Here is a 16,163-nt window from a genome sequence, read left to right as displayed (position 1 = left end):
CTAAATTGAACCAACAGATAATAAATCTCAGTTTACAGGTGTACCAAAAGACTTTGTGCAGGTCTGGTCTTCTTCAAACTATAGTGTGTTATTGAATTCATAATATCTTGCCTCTTCATATGGGGGAAAAAAACACCACTCTCAAGAGTTCACAAAATCTTGTCTTTAAACTGGCTGTGATGGGGGACAGTCTGACAGTCTGAACAACAGACACCAGTCATTATGCAGTGGCAAAACTCTTCCTAGATCCTCAGAACCCCAGAGGGACATTACCACAACTCAAGAAGCCTGATATGAATATTTAATCTCTCTAAAATTGGATGATTATGCAGATACTGTGCATCTGGGAGAGCTGTTCCCCCAGGGGCTTATAAAAATAAATACTACATCTAAAATGTAACAGCCAAAATGCAGGTGGTGAATTCTCTCTCCACCACTTATTTGCAGCTCTACTTGGCTTGTCCTGATGTGCCACTGAAACAAATGGGTGTTCTTTGTAAAACAATTGCTGAGGCACATGCACCATCCATAAGGGATGAGGGGCTCATCACTGGAATATGAGGTGTTCCTCCAAGCCATCTACTACCGTATGGTTGATGGGTTTGATGATACGAAGGAGAATAGTTTATAGGATTTCTTCTGTGCATGGTATATTAGTGTCTCACTTTTTAATGAATTCCATAAATAAAAGATGATGAAATGCCAATGTTTTGCGAACTACATACAGCTAGTTTCTGCTTGAAATCTGGCTACATAAACAATGTTGTAACCAACATTTTTTACCCTGTCTTCTGTGTTGATATTCTTGGAATTACTAGTTAAACAGCAATAGATCACTTTCATTACCAAAATTAAAATATTGAGCTAGCATCATTCTGTTTTTTTACTTTCACCTCAGCTTCATCAGTCATGCTGAGAGCAATTGATCTGTTCTGGGTAATGGAGACCTGTCTTTATGTGGGAAGCTATTTGTTGTTCTAGCAAAGGCCTTTGGCACACCTTACAGTACTGCTCTAAAACAGTATCTAAAGTGGGGACATTAGGCTCTGGTCCAGTTACCTAGCCTTCTCCGCAGTACTAGGTACCAGACTTCAGAAAGATTAAGAAAAGACCTGTAACCTGTAAATGTGCAACAGGAGGGTTCTAAACAGTGTCACTTAAAAGAGTGTAAACTCTGCCAGAAATGACTTTTTTTTTCCTTTTGGGATGAAAATAGTAATGAAGCATTCATCAGAGATTCTCGTTCCGCCAGGAACAAACAGCAGTTTGATGAGCTTCTACAACTGCTTTTCATGCACATACCCTGAGGAAAAAATGAGAATTAATAGTTTATTTGCTTTGCTTAGTGAGAGAGAAACTGGTGGTTGTAGGAGAATATTTCAGTCAGATGAATTGCTAATAAATACATAATTTCTTGCTTAATTTCTGAGAAAATAATCTCACTTCAGATCAGCTGATCTTTGCGAGGCATAAAACCATGCAGTGTAAAGAGCCTGCTCCTGGTCACAGAGGATCTTAAACCCATTTAAAAATAATGCTTGAGCTGCAGAAAGCATTTAGTGTATTGCCATGGAGAAGGTAGAAAGCTCGAACAGATTTCTTCCCCCCTCAGGTGGCTGGGCTGGAGCACAGTGCCGCATTGCTGATCAAAAGCAGCATATTTGTTTTTTAACCTCTCTGCACCCACCCCCAGTAGAAGTAGCAAAGGTCACAAAGCAGGGGGGTTACTCTATCTGCCACCCCAGCCCAGCAACTGAGCCTCTAGCAAACACATTAGTGTTTAATTTGTCATCCCTGATGGAGTGGCACCAGTACTTGCACTCCCACCACTCCCTGTGAGCACTCAGTGGGGACTTTGTGCAGGTAGGGGAGTGAGGAGGAGATGTGCAGGGCAGGAAATGCATTAACATCAGGGCTGGGTCCACATTCTTTGAGTTTGTTACCTTACCTTGACCACTGGATTTTTACACGCAGTTTGAGTGTGTACAGGCTGAGAAGGCAGTGGCCACGCAAATCAGTGGCAACCACTAGTTCTCCAAATATCTCCCCCTCTCCTCTCCAGACCCCTTGCCTCCATCCTCCAGCACTGTTCAGAAAACAAAGAATGTTTTGATTGCTTGGATGACAGCACAGGAATTTGGCTTTTCAAAAGCACTCTCAATATATATATGGCATGAGTATTGTAACCAGAAACACCTTTAAAAGCCATCATGAGAAATGGAAGCTGAAGCAGTGACCAGTTGCATTTTGAAGCAGAGTTTCTGATGAACTCATAAAACACATAGACAAGCATGCACATTAGTCCAACGACATGATGGGCAACAGTAAGTAAAAAAATTATTTAATGGCTTTTCAAAATAGTTTCTATTGCTTTTGGATATGTTTGATTCCCTCCAGTCTTTCTGTTTACAAAGTCCTATGTTTACAAAGCTGTCTCAAATATACCATTTAAATTCATTGCATAATGCACAAAAATCAATTTTCTTGTTCAGCAGCCAAAGGGCAGGAGAACTAGTTTTTATGCACTACAGCATCATTTCAAACTGGTCCATTTGTGACAGGTTTTCAAATGTACATTATGCCAACTTAGATGAAAGGCACTAGAGGGTGATCACATACATTAATGGTATCTGGGGAGGCAGTCATCATCCAAAAAGGAGAAAAGACTTCTGGGAAGTCAGGGAAGCGTGAAGGCAGGTGAGGAAATTTGTTTGCTGAAGAACTGCTCAGTTTAAATGGAACACTCAAAATTTAAGCCACATTTTAAAAAATGTTTCTCCTTGAAAGTACACATGCTTTCCTTAGCTTAGCCTTCCTGTCCCACATCATACTTCCTTTTATGACCTCATCTCTGATGAGCTTTTTTTTTTCTTCTAGTTAGTTTGTTTTTTCCATTCTAGAGTATTCCATTGCCCAGTCTTAACCCTGATGCTCTCATGTTCTGTCTCTCTATTCCCTTGCCAAACTTGTTTTACAGTCTGTCACTCACTCTGACTTCGACATATTCTAAACTTAACTCCTGCCCACCCAATGCTCAAGCTCCTAAATTGCTTCTGCCCAGAGCCCCAGTCTTCATCTGACCATACAGGTCTTTATATCCACTTTGCTGTTCATTGTTCTCCTTTCTTTCTTAGAACTTGCCCTGTGGGCACTTCCAGTTCCTACTCATGCTCTGCTGAATGCTCTGGAGAAAATTCCTGAAGTCTAATACTCTTTATGAATATAACTTTTATCATTACATCTGTTTTGTCTTCTAGAGTAAGTTTTCAGCCTCCATTTTTGTTCTCTCCCAACTAATGTTTTCAAAAACTCTTTACAACTTTCAGTTTTCCTTTGCTTAATCTAAGATCTTGCTGACATCTCATAAAATAAAACTGTCAGGCTCATGCACAGCCTATCTATGCCTTTGCTACTTACTTCTTTGGCTTACAACTTTGGCTTCTTTTTACCACATCTTATTCAGATCCCAGTGCCATTCCCAAATGGCCCAGCTAAAGCACATATCCTAATTTCTCAGTTCAAATGTCCTTCTTTTTCCTTGATCTTGATTCATTTTCAACCACTTCATTTACCTATTCATTCTTCCTTGCCTATCTATACCTTCTTGGTCCCTTTGTCATTGCTGCACCTCATCCACCTCTCCTTGTTGTCCCCTGCCCCTCTCTCTTTGGCATTGCTATGAATGGACTCTCTCTGCCTGAGGACACAATATGATCCTCTGACTCCTTCCTCATTCCTTTCTAGCCTCGATTCTAATCTATGCACTATATTGAATTCACATTTATAAAACTAAAAAGTTTCTTATTATCTACCTGTAAAACAGTCTCTTCCATTACAGTTATCTTCAATCTCTCTTCTGAGTTCACTTCCCAGATCTTCTTACTCTTTGTAGAGTAAGTACCTTTTCAGTTTTTTTTCCTACTTACTTAACATCATACTTGCTGAATCTTCTTCCCCATCTTCTCTTCTTCCCCCTTATTCCTCAGGTGTTACTACTTACCCTTTTGTTTATACTTCTTCCTGCCAGACAGTGAGGTCTTGATCATCACATCTATGCTACCAGTTCTTATATGTTTCTTGACATCCACAGATTCTCCCCAGTTACTCAGTATTTTCTAACTACATCGCATCTTACTGAAATTAGAATATGCATGACAAAACCTCAGCAACTTATTTTCATCTTTTTAAACCCTTTTTACTGCCTTACTGGCAACTTCTGTTATAAAATTCATAATTTCTGAGTACCTCTCACTTCTCTCATTCCTTCTGTCCTACTCACTATACCAAAATTCACATACTTGCTATTAAAACAACATATGAAAAAAACTTCCTTCCTCTTCCTCTTTTAACACACTTTCCACTTCCTTACAATTTTTCTTTTCTAACAAATTTGATGGTTTCTCCCCTTCCTCTCAGTTCTTCCCTCCCATAATTCCTTAGTTTTTTTAGAGCAGATGTAGTGATGCCTCGTTAGATCACAGAAGTAGTGTGAACCATGGAGTCTAGATATCTGACTCTCTCCATTGAGCATCTAAGGCAAAAGGGAGATATTTGGTACTACATACTTTTATCCTGAGGATGTGCTTATAGTATCACAGAATCGCAGAATGGCTGAGGTTGGAAGGGACCTCTGAAAGTCATCTAGTCCAACCCCCCTGCTGAGCAGGATCACCTAAAACACATTGTGCAGGAGGGCATCCAGGAGGGTTTTGAATATCTCCAGAGAAGGAGACTTCACAACCTCTCTGGGAAACCTGTTCCAGTGGTTTTTCACCTGCACAGGAAAGAAGTGCCCTCTCATATTCAGCCAGAACTTCCTGAGCTTCAGTTTGTGCCCATTGCCTCTCGTCCTCTCACTGGGCACAAGTGAAAAGAGATCAGCTTCATCCTCTTGACACCCTCCCCTTAGATATTTATACATAGATATTTTTCCCCTGGTAGCCTAGGGGAAAGAAATTACACTTAGAAGTATCATCCTCTTGAAAAATAATCCATGTTCTAATAAACACTTCCCTTTCCTTAATCTTAAATTCACATTGGAGGAAAGTTAGGTAACACTTGCTGTAGGGCATGCCACAGTAGCCCATCTCTTTCTCCGGACATTGAAGCACTATGCAACTAGAAATATGTCACAGAAACAGAGGAGGTTTAGATGAGATGGATTTTAGCTTGTACAGAAGGGATTCCAGGTCCTGGAATACATGTATAAGTCACATCAGGAAGTCCTCTCACCTCCTTTCAGGATGTAGTTTCAGCCTCTGTCCTATCTATTCTAGTTTGGGCTCTTTTTATTCCTGCAGTCATGGACAGATAGAGCACTCTTATTTGAAATATCACTTAATGGTTGATATTGTTTTCATGTAAGTCTCATCTGAATTTGAATGTCTCCAGGCTGGAAAGAACCCAGAAGCAGAGTGGGTTGCCTGCTTTCTGTATGAGTGCAATAGATTATGATGCAGGAAATCTTACTACACCATTACTATCTTAGTAATGTTAGTCACAGTCACAAAAGGTGAAATCTGGACCACCACAAAACTCTGAGGGAGAGGTAGATGCCTGTTTGCACGGTTGACACATGTATGAATGCGTAAAAATGAACGCATAGGAAAACAGGAAACATGATGGTAGGATTGTCCAATATTAATAATTGTAGACACGAGGCTGCATGGTCTACTGTATGGGACTTTCATGAGTTGTTTTCAGACCCAACTGAGAGTTAGATGCAGTCAATTGAGCTATGCGTGTCTTTCATCCTAAAGTCTGCTGCTATGTTTAAATTTTCACCTTTTAAGTGTTCATTTCTTTTTTCTTTTCTAAGTTAGCTGTCTGCTGCAGTAAAGTTATGCCTTAGATCCTGATCATTAGGGAAAATACAGTAGCATTGCTATTTTGCAGGTTGGTGTCCTAAGCATAGACACCAAAGCAAAGCCAGGATCCTGCAGGCTTCTTCTTCCCACTGATTATCCTGAGCAGTAACCAAATAGCAATTAGACAGCTAAAAAACATTCTGATTTTGCTTATACACCAGAATAAATCTGTATAGCAGATTAAGAAATAGTCCAGGATCTTTTAAAATCAAAGTTTGCGTGAGAACTACAAAAAAGCCCTCAAATTCGGTATTTTGTTTCTCCAGTTTTGATTGCAAAATTGATTTTATATTTCCAAAATGCAACAGGAATATCATTGTAAAATAATAGTGTAGACAATTAGGCTTTATCTCACTGAGTGAAAAACAGTGTTAAATGTGTAAAGAATTTAAAAGTGTTTATTCCCCCTTACCTGGCTTCTTTCAGATGGGCACATAAACACCGGAGTGTTACTTAATTCTTTGTAAAGGAGATACCATCACATTTCTTTGACCATCAGAATGGAAGTTAGTGTCAACTTACCCTATTCAGGTCACATTCAAAGCCTTAATTACCACCCTGTAAAAACATTACAGTCAAGATAGCGATCACAGCACATGGTTACTGTACATATTGATTTTATCCTATTACTATATTAATAAAAAAGAAATGTGTACTAACAGCTGACTTTATTGATACTGTTAGTAACCCTTAACTCTTTTATTGCTCTTAGAAACCCAATAACATGATATATCCCTATTACATCCTTTCTAGAGTCTTATGGTATTATGATGGGGAATGTGCAATATTCCCTAGTGAATGAGATCTGGTGGTACAGTGGTGCTGTGGTATATTAGCAGTCACCCAAACACAGATAAAGCCAGTTTAGTTAGTAGAAGGTCAAATAAAAGAGGATAGTAAAATCTTTGCTATGAAGCTCCAGTGGCTTAATTAACAGACAAATTCTGATTTCACACTGCTGTTTCAAAATGTGAGTGCTTTTATCCTAAACTAATTTCTAGTCCACAATAAATAATAATTTATATTTCCTGCTAATCTCATGTAGATAGGAATCTAGCCTTTCAGTTGGCATTTGGAAGATAGGGACATATCATGTTTATAATTGGTTTGCTGTTTTTTTAATATTATTCTTTTTTCTTCCTTTTTTAGGGGGGGAGGGTGAGGGGGGTTCGGAATGGGATGGGACTATACAGCTTGCCAGCAGGACACTGAAGGAGAGTGTTTGAGACATTTTTTTTTGTAATTTTTCTTGTGCAGGATTTGTATTTCATCCTCTCCACGTTTTCTTTGAGCTTAACAGAAAACAGAGTTTAGAAGATTTGTTTGGTGTTTAACTTGATTATTTAAATAAGAGATAAGCAATTGCCATTACAGCAGCTAGGCAATAATTTCCTGGGGTCAGGGTCTCTCCTGCCCAGCATACACCCCTATTGTTAATGGAACTGAACATGCACACACACATTTTTAGAAGGGAATGTTAAACAATCCACATTTATTTTACAGTGCAAATACTTACATGACAAAACACAGACAGACTTCAGTAGTCAGCCTGGAGATTATAAAAGAGAGCTAGAAGAACAAAGAGATTTAACTACCTAACCATTCCTTTACCCTCCCAAGTCCAAATTTTAGAACCGCAAAACCTCACTTAACCATTGTAACCCCACTTAGCTTTCACCTAATCCTACAGAGCTGGGGTTCCAGCACCAACTTTTTCCTCTGCATTTCTTCAGTAGACTAGCTAGCTGATCTCTGCTAATATCTCTAAGCTAATATATCTCATGAATTGTACTGTGAGCTTAGGTACTGCTGCCTATCAACTAGAAACTAACACTTATTCTAAAATCCCAAAATGACCATTGCCCACACAGTTTTCTTGTTCAGTTGGATGAGTATCTACGGCAGTATTAAGTGTTAGAGATCAAACAGTGACCACTCAAACATGCTTGCAGGGTGCAGTGGGAGCCCCAGAGCAAGAGTCCGTATCAATCAGATGTCAGGGTCATCATGATATAACAACTTTTTTTCCCTTCTCTTGAATATTGGTATATACACAGATTTGTACTTTCCCTCAATTTTCTTGACTGGATTGGCTTCTGCAGCTGCTATGCAGCTAAACATTGCAGTATGGTGTGTGGTGGATGCCGCTAGTTAGCCAGAATGCTGCTGACTCCCTGGGTTGAAAGTCTTTCACCCAACAGTGCCATCACCACTTCAACAGAAACCAGAGCAACAAACTTTACTTAAGGGTTTATTACTTGTACCTGTACCCTTACTTAAGGCAGCCCTTTCCCTGTATCTCTCCTTCTCTTTCAGACCAGGAGCAGCTTAACAGTTTTTATTGCTAGGTAGAAAAATTATAAGAAGATTTCAGTTAGTTCTGAAGGCAAACATTACATTTTTTAGCATCTGTGTTTTCTAGACTACAATAATTTTGTTTTTACTTCAAGTAGAACAAGTTTGTAAGTTACAGTAACTGAGTACTTTAAGTATACTTTGCAGAAAGTTCTTCAAAGCTCTCTGACCACAGAAGAAGGAGCTTTCCTGAAGCAGGCAAATTCACAATTGCTTTATAAAGAAACAAACAAACAAAAACGTCATTTTGACATTTATCAGTAGTAAAAAGTGTGTCTCGGGGAAGAAAATATTGTGAGAGAATTCAATCCATTTGGCATTCAATTGAACTTCGATGAGAATAAGCTGGGTAGCTTGGGAAGACATAAAAGAGAAAAGTAACTATGCTTGGTAACCATCCAGGAGGGATTTGCTACAAGGGTATGGCAAGGCTTCGTGATATTGTTTATCTGTAATAATGAGCTAGAAGAATCAACAATATGTTAATAAAACTTCGGGTGACACCACAAGTGAAGATGTTCCCCTGTAAAACATCTGAGCTAAATAGTTGCTTCCTATTTTTTAAGCAAGATATAGAAAGATACTGTAACACAAGTGGCTGGGGGCACTTGAGAAAATGTGAAGTAAGTGTCATTACACTCTTACATTTTTGAAAGTCAAAGCTTCGGTTCCTAAAAGAAAAACATGTTAAAAGTAAAGAAATATTGAAAAAGCACAAAACCCCAAAAGTCTACCTTAGAAAAGGTGATATTCAGTACAGTATGTTAATAAATACTTGATATAATACAACATATAAATGTAATATAATAGTGATATAATACAGTATACTAAGAGTTAAAGACTTTGCAGAAGCTGTGCTTCATCCTCAGATAACACGTATTGTCAGCAGTAAAATGTCATGTACTTCAAACCTAACAGTAAAGCTCCTTACCATGAATACAGAAGTGTTCATCCTTTTTTATGTGATGACTGGTGGAAGTACATGAAGTTGTCACTCTGGCTAAAAGAAACAGATATTTTTCATTTTGCATATATATATATAAAACATACATATATATATATACACATACATATATATATATATAAAGAGAACAGTGAGACTGCTTTACTTGACAATTAAAGTTGGGAAATAGTGTTGAAGTCCTCTGTGTGTCTTTGAATTGCTTATTTCAATCTCTGGACAGATTTTTGTGTGAGAATTGACATAAAGCTTTCCCACATAATCTTTTTTTAGGTATTCCAAGCTCCCCTCACAGTATATGAGCATTGCATTTAAAGTTATGAAGTTTTCCAAGTGAAAAAAATCAATGAATAGGATGCAGAACATATGAGTGCATTTTGCCTGGTATCTATAGTCCGTTGTCTAAAAGATCTTATGTGTTTGACATAATAAACAATGAACTTCCTTCTGCTTTCAGTTACACTCATATAAATCTGGAGTAACACCTTTGGAATCTGAGATGAGTTCTGCCTCAATCTCTCTCTTTTTTAGATGCTGGATGGAGGCCAAGTTTTTACTTTGAATAACTTCTTCTAATGTTGGGATTCTATTCATAAGTAACCCATAGGAGGTGCATCAGAAAACAGAGCTCTAAACTTAGGGAAACACTGGGCAATTAAAGTCTTTGTCACATAAATCCAAAGCCTAACCCATAAGTTTCAGAAAATGTATCTAACCGTGTGTTCTGTGCATGCAGCTGAAGAGCAGACAGGCCCACACAGGCTCTGCAGCTTGCAGATGGTCTGGAATGTGAAGCTGCTCCAGGTTCTTCGCAAAGGGAGGCAGGATCCCTTTGCTCTTCCCTTTTCACATGTTGTCTGTTTATCTGATTTTAATATCTTTCCTTAGGTAAAATTTGGAAGTGTATCCCAATCCCATTTTCACAAACATTTAGAGCTTTAGATGGCCTTTAGAAGCCACTGATGTTGTTTGCACATTACATTCATTCACTCATTCCGTTGAGAAGTGTGTGACACTGCTACAGATTCTCACTAAACAGTTAGGTTAATTGCTTTTGGAATGATACTGTAAACCAGCTTAATAAAATAACACAATTTTAAATGAAGCTAGCCAACATCCTAGAAACAAATGTTTTGGAGTCATCATTTTCCTGCCAGGTTATTTTATGCCCAGTAATAAATTTACTTAAATTATTACAGGATCTTCTGTTTTGCAACTAATTCTTTGAGAAACATCTATGATGTAGAAATGTCCTAAAATCTGCAAGTCTAAAACTATGCTGTAGAAAATTGACTAGACAGGGACTGAACAGAATGGGTTGTTCTTCATATCGAGATAGAAACATCCTTCCAGACTTTCCTGTGCACTTGTGTGGGTGTGTATGTGCACTCACTTTCTTTCCATAATCTTATTTTTTGTAGGGAAAATTCACACGTCAGCAACATTTTCCAACTACAGCAATTTTGACTAATTTTATATTTTGTTAGGAATATTTCCTGTCTTTACGTGTTTGCCAAGTCTTAAGTGTCCTTTCTAGCATTCAAGAGATGAGTGTACAGTAACTGCATCTCTGGCTACTTAACAACTCATGTGTAATGTGTTTCTCATTTCAACAATTCCCACCACTCAGCTCACAGTTTCATTAATTTTTCAGGTGAAGTTTTGCTGATATGTGGTTAAGGGACTGAAAACACTAAAATACATTAAACTCCATTTCTGTGCTACAAGCTGTCCTTGGAGTAATTTACTTAGTGTTAGTGCAACATCAGTCCACACCATTCTGTCAAAAACTGAAGAAAAAGTTCACACTTCTGAAGACAAGAGCTGGTAAATCAGTTTTGGACTAGCTCAGGGAGATTTTCCCAATAATAAACCTATCGCTAATATTAAGAATTTCATGGGTTAAATTCTCTATAAAGGTTATTATGAAAGCATATTGAGCTTCTGTTTCTGGAAGAAAAGGGGAATAAAACTGAACTGGGAAAGCTTTTTTTTTTTTTTAATTACTAAGGATGAAAAAAAGAAGAAAAGAACCTTGTAGGGTTTAAATCATGCTAAAGATGCTAAAGTGAGGTATGACAAAACCCAAAGTCATGCTGGCAGTCCTCCCACCAAAAACAGGCTGCCCTGATAGCAGGCCAGTTGGCCTGGCCTGGCCTGGAAGCACTTACATGAGATTGTAAATCACTCCAATTCTAAATAGCATCATTATTACTATTATTTTTAATATAACTTAGAAAACAAAAGTTATTTTCTATGAAGTAAAGAATGTCATCAGTCCTTCCTGTCTAGTTATAATCACTAGCCCGAGTCCTGACATCCATATGTACCTTAATTCAGTTTGAAGGAATTGAAGAAAGAGATTTAGCCCCAAAGAGTTCCATTAAACCTTAAACTACCCTATAATCTTTGACCAAATCTCTCTGGAGCAAATTGAAGTCTTTCTGTTTACTTCATTATGCACTAGATGAGGCCCAAAGGGCTGTAAAAAATTAAATATATGAGTAGGCCTTTATTTTAGAGCATGCATGCACCTGCTGTGGAAACCTGAGTTACTTCCACTTAAGAAGGCAGCAGCTCTAGGAATACTATCAAATGACACAAAACTTGCAAATCAGCTGTTCATATTGTGCCAGCTAGTGCTTGTAGGGGACAGAGAAATACCTGGACGAAATATTCTGGGACCAGGGTTATACATATGGCATAAGGGAAGGGCTGATCTTTCTGATGACAGTGGAGATCTGGCTTTGCCCCCCCAAAGTGCACAAGCCTTGAAGAAATCCTTCCTGGAAAGACTTCTAACAAAGCTTTCGGTATCTGTAGTGTTTGTGATGGGGAAAAAACCTCTAAAACATTTAATTCAAAATGTTGTTGAGAGGTCATTTAACAAAGAAACTCAGACTGGCATAGTCCATAAACTGTGCGATACTGGAAATTACCTTTATATATATATATATATATATATATATATAATTTTGTTTTAATTTAAAAACAAGGGCTGAATGGCAGATGTTGTATGTGTACCCTGGAAACAGGATTAAGATCTTCCAGTGAGTTTGGGGAGGTTTTCAATTTCAGTGTGGGCATGGCTTCCCTGAGGCCTTCCTAACGCTTCCCTGCCCACCTGGGAAGCCAGCAGCATGGCCCCCAGGTCCTACCATGCTGAGGGGGCAGGCAGGTCTGGTGCACAGATGGGGACTGTAGGATGCTAAAAGGGTGCCATTACCTGCCTACTTGCGCCAGAGCCCCAGTTATTGCAGGGCGCTGGGCCTATTGTCAATTAAAGTGGTAGCAACAGCGAGCAGCAGCTGTGACAGATGGCTGGGCTCCAGCCACCTCTTGGCAATGGGACCAGAGCCAATTCAAATCTTTTCTTTCCTCTTAAAAATAAATAAATAAATTGGGAAAAAAAAAAAAAAGGCCCCCCGAATCAACACATGGTTGTCAATTATTCACAACGTATAAGGGGGAAGTGTCATATCTACAAAGGCATCGTTTTTCTCTATTAACCCTTACTTTCAGTTTTTTGAAGTCAAGATTTTATTTATTTATTACTTACTTCAAACATGTTTTAGCAGGATATTCAACCCAAAAGACAGTTTACATTAACCCTTTGTTCTGAGAGGAACTTACAAGACACTTTGTTCATAACTGAACCAATTTAACCCAGTTGTTAGCTTTTTAATTACAGAAATCTTTCTTGCAGAACTGTACAGACTCTGGGTTCAGAACAAAGCACACTAAAATAAATCCAAGACTCAACCTGTTGTTTCTGGTGAGTCTGATTCCATTTATTACCTTTATATTATATTTAATTTATGTTAAAGATGAGTCATAGCACCCTTCCCAATCTCAGATAGACAAGACCCAAAGCTGTCTCTGAAGGGCTTTTATTATTCTCATTTCCACATGATTTGGGGTGTTAGGCACCTCTGTTCTTCTCTAGGTTCACCCACTCTCAGCCTAAACCTGCTTTTGCAGTCTCCAAGGAAATACCTCAAATTCTGGGTACCCAATGTGGAGCAATCAACCTAAATGCAGCCATCAGTGACCACATCTTGACAGCATTCTGCACCAAATTATACCTTGAATGGTTCAACCCTTTGACCACAAACTGAAACACTAATAATCTGGTCAGATGTATATTTGTTTTATTGATACCATGTGGGTTACATCAGTAGCAAAAGTGCAGCTCTGAGATTTAATATTAATGTTCTATAAGGAGTTGAGGGGGAATACTATGGTGTTTTTTCCCTGCTTGGCAGCTCAACTCCACCGTAGCTGCCCTCTCACTCCCCCTCCTCAACGTAACAGGAAGAAAATATGATGGAAAAGGGCTCAAGGATTGAGATAGGGACTGAGAGTTTGCTCACTAATTATCATCACGAGCAAAACAGAGTCAGTATAAGGGAGAATAATATAATTTATTGTCTATCACTGGCAGCCTAGAACATTAAGAACTAAAAGCAAACCAAAACCACCTTCCCCCCATCCTCCTTCTTCTATGTCCTCCCCCCAAGAAGTGCAGGAAAACGGGTAATGGGGGGCTGTGGTCTGTCCCTGACACTTCGTCTCCGCTGCTCCTTCACGGTCACTCTCTGCCCCTGCTCCACGTGGGGTCCCTCCCACGGGATGCCGTCCTTCCCGAACTGAGCCTGCGGGGAGGGGCTGCCCACAGGCAGCAGCTCTTCAAGAACTGCTCCCACACGGCTCCGTACCACGGGGTCCGTCCCCCAGGAGCAAACTGCTCCAGCACGGGTCCCCCACATGTGGGTGGCAGCTCCCCCCAGACCCCCTGCTCCTGCGTGGGCTCCTCTCCACGGGCTGCAGCTCCGGCCCGGGGCCTGCTCCTGCGGGGGCTCTCCATGGGCCGCAGCCTCCTCCAGGCCACATCCACCTGCTCCACCGGGGGCTCCTCCACGGGCTGCAGCGTGGAGATCTGCTCCGTGTGGGACCCATGGGCTGCAGGGGGACAGCCTGCTCCACCAGGGGCCTCTCCACAGGCCGCAGGGGAACTGTGTGCCTGGAGCACCTCCTGTCCTCCTTCTGCACTGACCTTGGGGGCCGCAGGGCTGCTTCTCTCACTTTTTCCCACTCCTCTCTCCCAGCTGCAGTTATGCATCAATTTTTTTTTTTTTTTCCCCCTTACTTCAATTTGCTCTCCCAGAGGCCCACCCAGCATCTCTCCCTGGTTCAGCTCTGGCCAGCGGCAGGTCCCTTGTCATGTAAACACAATACAAATACACAAAAAGGGATGGTAGGATCCCATCAGAAGAACTATTTCATCAGCAGCGACTTTGAAAACATGAGTGTGGAATAGTTTAAAAATTCAGTGAACTGAAATTGTTTGATGTTGAATAAAAGGTGTTGACTAGTAGTAGGTATAAATCAAAGAAGGAAACACATTTAGATTCCTTGTCAACTAAATCAGTGATTCTTTGAGAAAGAAGTATAAGGAAAGCAAAGAAAGGAGGGGATTACTTCCTTACTAACTTTAAATTACTCTTCCTGTAATATTTTTCTTTCTAGATCCAAGCAGCCCATCCCAGCCTTGCTATCGTCCAAAAGACAAAGCATTTTCAACTATTTGGAACAAAGGAAATCTCTTTCTGTAGAAGAGGAAAGTTTGGGTAGAGTAAACATAAATAAAGCTAACATGATCAGAGCACAAAAAAAAGAAAAGAAAAAAAAAGAGAGCGAGAGAGAGCAAGCAATGTATCAAAAATAGAAGAATGCAAAGCAGAGTTACCAAATTCTGAAAAGGAGGAGAGGAAAATTTGAAACAGAAGAAACCCCAGCAGCATTATTAATCACCCTTATTTTGTTTTGTTTTGTATTGTTTTGTTTTGTTTTTATTTCTATTATAATGGTGTCTTGAGGCCCCTACCTAGAGTTAAAATTTAAGCTTGAGATATGAACTGTTGTGCATCTGGTTGGTTAAAGCCCCCAAGGTGGTAGAAAAATTAAAAGAAAACTTAATCTCTAGTTGTTATAGTATTTATGATTTTGTACAGTCTTGGGACAACACAAACACAAAGTATTTTTACTGTTACTATTAATTTGAGCTTTTTTTTTGTTTTTTAATAAAAAATATTTCTTCAAGCTGAATTCAACACTGGAAAGGGGCTTGATGAACTGTTACTGCTTAGTGCTTATTCCGCAAAGGTTTTATTGACTTATTCAACATTCTCCTTATTCATTAAATAAAAAAAAAAAAAAAAGAAAGAAAGAAAGAAAGAAAAACAGGTAGTTCTTCTATTATATCAAAACTTTTTCCATTTGTTTACAGGGAAAGAAAACACTTTCCCTTCTCTTTACCCTTGGTGCAGAGGGTTTTATTTGGAGGATGAAAGAACAAGAGGACATTCTCTCTTCTCAAGTATTGTTAGAATTCAGCTTAGTCTGTCAAAAACATACCTACATCTTTTGGTCTGAACTTCGTGAAGTATGCAGAGTAGGTGATCCCATCTAGTTTTGTTTTTTATTTCTATGGACTGTTCTACTCAATTTTGAAAACTCTGACCAGCTACTCTTTCTTTACTGAAATTTTCCTAAAAGTAGGCTGCACCCCATGTAGACAAAAAGAAAAACAAAAAGAAAAACAAACAAATAAAAAAACCACCAGAGAGAAGAAAGTGGGAGAGAACCTGCTGTTTGGATTTCTCAGGTGGAGAATGGACATTCAGAGAGAATAAAAGAAGTGTCCATGGTCACACAAGCAGCACGGGCATATCAGGAGAAGAAATGCAGTTCTTCCAGGTTTCGGTCAGGTATCCTAGTCATGTAATCAGCTTCCATATTTTGAAGGTTAAGCAGGTCAAAATAAGAAGGAAGAAACAAAAGTCTTTTAAAGGGAACTGTTTGCATTTCCCTTTAAATAAATAGAGTATTTGCATTAATTTCTACGGTTTTGGGGACATAGCTCATCAAGAGGTGAATACAATTATTTAAATAAAAATAACATTAAAAGAAATTGTTTT

The sequence above is a fragment of the Anser brachyrhynchus genome (assembly GCF_964034855.1).
Source record: "Anser brachyrhynchus genome assembly, chromosome: 3".
NCBI lineage: Eukaryota > Metazoa > Chordata > Aves > Anseriformes > Anatidae > Anser > Anser brachyrhynchus.
Note: the sequence above shows the minus strand (reverse complement) of the source record.